Source organism: Colletotrichum phormii (assembly GCF_030913505.1).
Source record: "Colletotrichum phormii strain CBS 102054 chromosome Unknown BDP81scaffold_30, whole genome shotgun sequence".
NCBI lineage: Eukaryota > Fungi > Ascomycota > Sordariomycetes > Glomerellales > Glomerellaceae > Colletotrichum > Colletotrichum phormii.
The window spans coordinates 548,621-558,069 of NW_026851472.1; positions in this window are offsets into that span (position 1 = coordinate 548,621).

Consider the following 9,449-nt stretch of genomic DNA (forward strand, 5'->3'; position numbering starts at 1 on the left):
TTCAGAGACCTCTGTTTATCCATTCCGGAGCCATGAAAAGAAAGGATTTTACGGCGTATTCATTGAATTTCATCATCAGATCATCAGATACTACGCCCACGCTACCTGTCATTTATCATCGCCGCAGCGTGCCCGTGCTTGGGAGAACTTGGTTGGATGGAATGGCTGGGAGGCCGACACAAAAAGCATCAATGACTTGAACCTGAGTTGCCAGACCTACCTTGAGGTAGTTCAACTTCAGGTATCCCAAGACAGCATGGAGTCTCAGCTTGTCGAAATTTACAACTCGCGCCTAGCTCTCGAAGACATCTCTCAGAGCCTAAAGGAAATACAATTCCGATATGAAGACCAAATCGAAGGAGCCCTACTCGAAAGTCTGTACGGCGATTTCAAAGGTCACAAGAACGCCAATCCTGGACGCGTCCAAGGGACTTGTGAGTGGGTTTTGCAAGACAAGAGGTTCCATCGGTGGCGGAACAGCCAATCCTCAAGTCTCCTTTGGATATCAGCTGGACCTGGTTACGGAAAGTCGGTCTGTCGTATGGCCACAATGTGGGCATCGAGATGTGTGATAGATAACGGTTATCCATTGAAAGTAGACAATAGGTACGAGGCTCGCTCTGAAATATGATGATGATGTATTTAACGTCTGGTAACAAAAGGACGTGCCGGGCGCTATGCCGACATGGTCTATACTAATCTAAACTATATTACAGGCTACCGTCTTTACCTAACGTTCCTATTTAATAACTCGGGCAAATTTCGGAAAAGAAATTAGTCTCCTCTATCCATTCATATAGAAGAGAGGCTCCCTTAGCAGAACCTAATAAGAAATTAATACTTACTTTAGCTATATGTTGTCGGAGGTAGCGCGGTATAGCCTTATGTCCACGCAAGTAGAAATAGACTAGTATCTTGGGTTTCCTATAGCTACAGTTAAGTAACGTATCTTGATAAGGGAATCTCTCGTAGTATGCTGCAAAATCTCCATGATGGGATCTTGCTGCGTATAGCCTTCCTAGTAAGTGCCGAGGGAGGCGGAGTTCGGGCGGCTTAGGGTAAAGAATTATCTCGAGGTCGGCATATTACCGAGGGCATTAGGACAGCCATTTTCTGGCAAAGGCTTGGAAGGTAGCTGCTTTAGCTTGCCTTTCTAGGTATGCTAATAAGGGCTGTGGTTATGATTTTGGGATTAGTTTGCAGGCTTCCTTGGCTAGAGCATCCGCTTCTTTATTTCCTGGTACTCCCGTATGCCTAGGGCACTACCAAACATAAACCCTGCCGGGGGTTGTCCAGCTCTCTCTTTGTCTCCGAGTCCAGGAGGAAGAGAGCCTATTAAAGGCCCTAAATCTAGCCTGGCTACTTCCTATGCTCTAGGAGTATAGTCCAGCCGCGATTATAAGGTTATTAAGGTAGATATGGACGTTATCTACTATACGAGCCGTAAGAGCCTGGGTAGCTTCTATTAGGCCGTAATACGCAGTATATACCTCCGCATTATATACCTTAGTTTAGGAGCTAAGCAGTTCGGATCGACGGAAGATCTGCTACATACCTTGGTACCCTACCCAGCCTGCTCCGGCGGAGGTGCTACTACCGTCCGATATCTAGGACCCGTTAATATAAATAATAGGGAATTGATATACCGGCGTCGCAAATTGATACACCGGCGTCGACCTTACACCGGCGTCGCTGTTCGACCTTTTGATTGGCTCAAAAAAATATTGTTAGTGCAATCAAATTCTGCCAGATACCCACAAAGTATCTCAACCCTTTTTGTTCCTTTGCTCCCTTTCCTCTAAGGTTACATCATCAAGCCTCTAAGTCTGACTTATGCTATTTTCTTACAATGGCTTCTCTAACTGGAGTTAGAGATGTTCCACAAGGCCAATCTCAAAGCAATACCCCTACTAATAAACCTCCCCCTATACGAGAGCGACCATTGTTTGAGTACGGCCTCCCACTATCATCTGGCCAACCACCATCATCTCCCTCCTCAGAAAGCAGCCGCCCTAGCGTTAGCCAATTCTATGGAGTTGGTGATCCTTAAGGGTAGCGCGACCTTATTACCGAGCTCCTAGCCGATATACTATAAGATACGCGACCTTTTGTATACGATTACCCTAGTATAGAGCCTATACTATATCTTACTCGTCATTTCCCTAAAGGAATAATAAAAACCCAGCGGACTACTCTCCTACGACTTTCTCCAGAGCATAGCCCCTCTCCTCCCAACAAACAGTCCCAGCAACCTTCCTATCCTACAACAGAGCAGTTCAATAGTGCTCCTCAGCTTGTTCTACAAGTTATTAGGACTAATCAACAGCTAACAACGGCACTCCTCCGACAACAAGAGTATATCCGTCAATGGCAAGAAACATGGGGTCCCCAAGTCAACCCACTACCCTATTCACCCCCACGGCAATCCTCCCCTCAAAGCGAAGCGTCTTTCCGAACTACAGCCTCCTACCACACTCTAAGCAACCGATCCTCCTCTCCTCCTATAACCGAAATCCCAAACCCACTGATTCCTGGCGATCCAGAGGAAACCTATGATGCCCTCTTCGACCAAGTTAATACCTTTGCAAGAGCTAATGGATTTGGCATTATAAAGCGGAATAGGCATAAAGCTCAAGGCCGAATCATTCGATACACCTTCTAATATGATCGGTTTGGCGAGCCTAGGCCTACACAAGGTGCTGGCATTCGATAGCGCAAGTCTCGTAAATACGGTTATAAATAGCAAGTTATTACCGAGGCTCAAGAGGAGGGCAAGTGGCTCTTACGTTATCACCTAGACCCCCAGCACAGTCAGCATAATCATGGCCCTAGCCTTGAAGCTACTACACACCCTTCACATCGCAGGCTTACCCAACCACTTCAAGATGCCATTGAAACTACAAGCCGACGAGTTGGGATTCGGGCTCGCGATGTACGTACTGTTATCCAGGAGCAGTTCCCAGAGTCCTCATTCACCCAGCGAGATATCTACAACGCTAGGGCTCGTATAAACCAAGAGAAACTAGCGGGATATTCGCCAACTACAGCATTAATCAAGCTGTTTGATGAGCGAGACATCCCATACGTGGTAAAATAGGTAGAAGCCGAGCCAAACCGCCTTATTGGCCTTGTCTGGACCTTTCCCTACTATCTCCAAATATGGAAGAGATTCCCTGAGGTGATTAGCTTTGACAACACCTACAACACCAATCGCTTTAAGCTCCCTCTCTTCCAAGCTACTGGGCAGACCTGCCTTGGATCTGTTTACAACGCTGCGTTTGGCCTTATCGACAACGAGAGACTAGAGGGTTTCCAGTTTCTCTCAGCAGGGATCCGCCAACTCATGGACCAACACTCAGTCCGTTACCCCACTGTTATTATTACAGACTACGACAAGCAGATGAAGGCTGCACTGAATGAGCAGTTCCCAGACGTTCAGCAACAACTCTACATCCACCACATCAATTCTAACGTTATGCTCAGGGCTAAGCAGAAGTGGGTTAAGGACCGCAGCTGTAGCAGTAACAGCAGTGGGTCTGATGACGAGGGATATCAGCTACCAATACAAGCAATGGCCACGCTAAGTGATGAGGATGAGGCCTATATCAACACATCTGTTGATGAGCCCCCCCCTCATACGTATCGTGGGGTCCTTATGATGTGGAAGCTTATTGTTTTTGCTGAGACTGAGCACGCTTTTGAGAAAGCCTGGACCAAGCTCTGTAAAGAGTTTAACGACCAACGCCCAATCCTCCAGTACCTCCACACAACATACCTACCTTTAAGAGCACAGTGGGCCCGCTGCTCTATCCGAAAATACCAGAACTTTGGTGTTCGCGTCACCTCTGGCACTGAGTCAAGTAATAACAACATTAAGAGTTATCTCTTAAATGGTCTTAGTCACCTATATCGACTTGTTGATGTTATGCAGGACATGATTGGTGACCAGGAGATACGCTTCAGGCAAGCTTGTGCTGAGGATGAAGTGCTTATAGGCCGGGAGTATATAGGTACTCGCTTTGAGTACCTAGGCGAACTTCGAACGATGCTTTCCTCGAAGTTTCTTGCATTAATTGGGAAGCAATAACTACCGGCTGGCAAAGAAGGTAATGCCGTCTGGCACGAGGCCATTCCCAGCCCCCCTTGGAGACTATGGTCCAGACTGCACTATTTCAATTAAGCTAGGTATCCTATACTACCATAAGATCTACTCCCAAAAGTTAGATTCAGCTACTTTCAGTAAATGGGAGGTACACCCTCGGTGGCGTCTTCGAGAGACGTCTTCCTCAGATCCATACCGCCGGATCCTTGACCCTAAGATTGCTGCATCCCTCCGCGGTAGGCTAAAGAACATAGTGCAGCCTGTCCTATCATAACTAGCCTTACCTGCAGAGGGCCAGTCAGCCAGACAAGCCCGCACTACCTATAGCAGCCAAGGCGTAAGTAGTAAGAAGCGAGGCCGCCCACCTGGGAGTAAGAATAAGTCGACGCTAGCTGGGCTTACACAAGAGACAAGTTAGCCAAGTCAAAGCCAGATATCAAGCTCATCCTAGCGACAAACAAGGAGCCAGTCTAGTGTTCTTGGTAAGGGGAGGACAACAGGGAATCATGCAAGTGGACGGCCGATGTAGCCTAGTGTTCGGAGGAAACGGAGTCAGTGGGAAATGGTCTATAATGACGATGAATCTTTGCAACCACGTCGCAAAAGGTAATTAGGTAATAGGCCTTTCGAGGGGTTATATAGTCCCTATTTGAGATTTACAAACCTGGGGTATAAGTAGGCTATAATACGTACTTTTAGAAATCTCAAATCAGAGCTTAGGTTAGAGAAGAGGGCAGGAATAGCCATGTTAGTGCAGTCACCCTCACCGCCTTTATGGGGAGGTATTGTTTTTTTGAGCCAATCAAAAGGTCGAACAGCGACGCCGGTGTATCAATTTGCGACGCCGGTATATCAATTCCCAAATAATAATGTCCCGCTTAGAGAAAGTTGCTATCCTACCTGCAAAGGAGAGGGCCTGTTCCTCTTCAGTCTTGTTAGGATCGTAGGCGACCTTGGCGAGGGCTGTCTGCTAATCCGCTAGTTGCTCCTAAGGGGGGAGTTCTAACGGATCGATGTATTCGGTATTTTTGCTTACGAGGCTTGCTATTCGTCGTAGCCGTGAGTCTGGTCCTGATTTGTCCCTGAGTCTCGTTCGGAGAGGGTGTCGCTCGTCTAGACGATGGATTCTGGTGGACGTTGTGTGGAGCTTTGCGTCCAGTATCACCTCTGCTGGGGGTAGAGCCGCCTTGCGCTATAGGATCGGTATAGGCGTCGTTCTGTATACGGGGACCATCGCTCTGATGGCTTTGGTTTGCGTCGCGTCCAGTTGGTGTAGCAGACTACCAACCCCGTTTAAGATAGTACGTCCATTCTTTATCCGGCTCTTACCGGGCCACCATACTTCAGATGCATAGTACTGAGTGGGTAATACACAAGAGGTGATCGCTCGACGAAGTAAGTACGTAGGCGCGCCCCAGATAGTGTTCCCTAGTCCCTGTAGTCCATTGACTACTTGGCATGCTTTTGCAGAGAGGTTTCTTACGTAACTCTTAAATATAAGTTTACGGTTAAAGTGAATGCCGAGCCAGTATAGTGTTACGGCCAGCTAGTCGTAGGGGTAGTTTGCAGAAGTTGAGGCTGCGGAACTGGTAACAGTAATCGTAGTCGGGGATAGCTTCAGGGAAGCTATGTCTGTCAATCGTAAGGGTAGGTAAGGCTTCGGTGATCAATCGTAGTTTTGTCAAGGTAGTAGCTGAAAGCGGATGTTAATCCTGATACGAAGTTAATTGCTGAAGAAGCTATGGAAAGTCTGTCCTAGAGTCCGGCTCGAGTCCATCCTATATACAAGTCTTGATTCTGAACATATCCTTTATCCGTATGTTTACCGTACGGATTCCGTATTCTGAACATACGGGGTCCGTACCTCAAAGGGACGGACTCCGTATTCTTGGCATACGGCTTTCCTTATCTTATCATCACGTGACTTGCTCCATAGTTCTTCCGTTCCGTAGGGTGACGCATTTGTTCCCATAGTTCGTGTTCACATACCTCGAAAGGTACCCACTGTTAGTAATTGTTAAGGTCATAGAGGGCTACGGCCCACTGCACTATCATCTCTCAACATCAGCCCATACGAGCTGAACACCACGACCATGGCGGTCTCCCTAGATGTAGGGCCATCGATCACGGTTCACGGGGACGCCGGTATATCTCGGCGGTCGGGACGAGTCCGGAAGCCGACTGCAAAGGTCAGAGTGGTTGAGCAGGTCAACCACCAGGACAACTCTGAGCTCAAAGACGAGATCAATAAGCTTTCGAATCTGGTCCAGGACCTCCTGCGTCGGGACGCCGAGAGGGAACAGTTTTTGAAAGACTGTTTGACGAAGATCGAATCCTTGGAGAGAGAGCTTCAGGAGGAGAAACAGCGTTCAAACCGGCATCAACGTGGTCTAGCAAGGTCTATGCACGCTATTGGCACAGGGCCTAGCGAGACTGACCTGAGTTCCCAGGGGCATCCCTCGCACACAACCCAGAACCAGCCGCCCCCAGTCCGTTCATACGCGGCGGCGGCGAGCCAGCCACTGTCCAGAAGACAGGATGAACCAACGCCAGCCAAACAAGCCGCAAAACAAGCTACAAACCGGGCGGCCTTAAAGGATCTACGCGTCTTCGCGCGTCTATCGCCTGAAAGCCCGCTTCGGAACGAGAAAGCCTACGACATATACATCTTCGTTTGGGAAAGGCTAAGTCCCTAAGCCCGAGAAGCCCTCAAGGGGATCGACCATGTCAAGACAGGATTAGCACTCCTACCTTCGTCAATGGAAGGTGTAAAAGTCCTGCTAGAGAACAGAGAACAGATCGCTGCCCTTCTCTAAGCGTAAGCGATCGAGTAACGCGATACCTGGATCCGAGCCTATATCGTAAACGTCCCTTACACCAGGTATTGTCTGGTAACCAACACTGAGCTGGAAATCACGACCGAGGAGCTCCTTGAAGAGATCCAGGTCTCGACGAAACTCAAGCCTGAAAAAGCACACTTCTCTAGGAAGGACGAAGTCGAAAGGCTAGGCACGGTGACAGCCTGGTTCAAGGCGGAAGCCGTAAGGCAACTACCAAGACGCCTCCGTTTGATGGGGGCCAGCGTTTTTGTAAACCTGCAGTTCCCGAAGGAGAAGAGGTCTCCTCAATGTCTCCGCTGCGGCGGTTTTCACAACGAACGAACGTGCACCAGAAGAAAGAGATGCCTCAAGTGCAGCTCTCCTTCCCACACAACTGATCAACACCGGGCACCCTGCGGCGGCACTGAGGGTCACGATGGCTGCGACTGCCCCTTTAAATGCCCGTCGTGTAACGGGCCTCACGCCGCCTTCGATGCGACTTGCCCTATCCAACCCAAAGTGGTGAAGGGGGTAGTCCAGAGGAGGGATAAGGCTCAGCTACGGGCCATCCGAGCTGAGGGAGAAAGATTATGGAGAAATGTGACCCAGTAGTCGTATCGATATTCCCGTGAAGAAGAATAAGCGATGGACTGTACCCCGACGAATGAGATATAAAAGAAGAATATAGCCCTTTAAAACCCTGTAAATTATGCAAGCGAATGTGGGCAGGCGGGCATCCGCCCACGAAACAGCACTGAACCTGGCTTACGCAGCCCAGATCGATATACTCCTAATACAAGAACCGTCTATCCGTTCGGAAGAGAGGAGGCTCATAAGATACTACCCAGGTTTTGAGACTTTCACCCTAGTAGATAACTGGACCGAAGACCGTCCTAGGGTACTTACCTACCTCCGTAGAGGAACTGGGGTACGAGGCGTATAAATACGGCCTCTACCCGATCCATCTACAGACCTGCTCTTCTTACGACTCCTCTCAGGAACGAAGGAGGTCCTCATAGTCATTAACGTATACAACGCCCCTCGTGGCTCTCTGCGATCTGGCCAGGCTCTCAGGAACATCCTAGCGGCCTGGCAACCCAAACCTGAGGATCGAGTACTGATTGCGGGGGATTTTAACTTACACCATTGGACGTGGTAGCCCGAGGCCACGAGTTCCCCGGACGCTGAAAACCTAGTAGAATGGGCAGAAGCCGCCAGCCTTGTCCTAATGTCACCTATAGGTGAACCCACGCACAAAGGCGGCAACACCCTAGATTTATGCTGGGCGTCCAGCAACCTCCATGGGGCTTCCACCAGCATAGAAACGTCACTACACACGACATTAGACCACGAATCTCTGCTTACCCGGGTCCCCTTGGCCCTGATCGATTCACCCAGCCAGACCCTGGGAAGGTTTCGGCTCGACACGATGGACGAGGAGCTTTTCCTCGGCATCATTAAACGTAACTTACAACCCATACGCCGCACTGTAAGCAACATCCAAGACCTACAGTCTTTAGATCTCCTAGCATAATAGCTTACGGACTGTCTTATTAAAGCACTTACGGCTTCCACAAAGCGCACGCTCGGGAAAGGTACAGGGAGACTATACTGGAGCGAGAGCTGCACACGTAAACACCGAGCCTATGCGAGTAAGCGAGCGATGTTAGCAAGACTCCGCGCAGCCGGAGTGAACTGCCAATGGGAAGAAGAGGAGGTCGAAGCTCTAAAACAGGACTTCCTCTACGAGTTTAAACGCTCCAAGGATGCCTTTTGGAAAGATAAGATCTCCTCAGCCTCCTTAAGCAAAGACATATTTGAAATGGTCGGTTGGTATAAAGCCATAGGATCCTTTCAGACCCCGCCACTCCGAGATGTAGACAACCAAGACACGCTTGTCTCATAACCAAAAGAGAAGCGCGACTTATTTACCCGCGTCCTCCTTAGAAACACTGCAATCTCCGAGGACATACCAATAGAAAGCCCAGTCCTACAAAGGCAAGCTACGCTTCCTTTCCCGCAGGTTACGAAGGACGAGGTACGGTCTTCGGTTCTCACCGCGGGAAACACGACTCCTGGGACCGACGGAATCACTACGACAACTTTAAAAATAGCATGGCCAGTTATTAAGGATATTGTCCTCTCACTTTATAGCGGGTGTATACGTAAGGGTTGGCATCCTACTTGTTTTAAAGAAGCAACTCTCGTGATCCTAGCAAAACCGGGAAAAAGAGATAAGACACTCCCGCGCTCCTATAGGCCAATTGCGCTCTTGGCCGTCCTCGGAAAAGGCTTAGAGAGACTCATCGCCAGACGACTTACCTAGATCGCAGTTAAACATCGTGTTCTATACGATCAACAGTTTGGAGCACTCCCTCTTCGCTCTTACAGCGACCTCATCGTAGCGGCCATCCACGACATCGAGTGCGCCTAGCAAAGAGGCCTGGTTACCTCTATGCTTACGCTCGATATAAAAGGGGCTTTCGACGCCGTGCTCCCAGGACGACTAGTCCGACGCCTCCACGAAC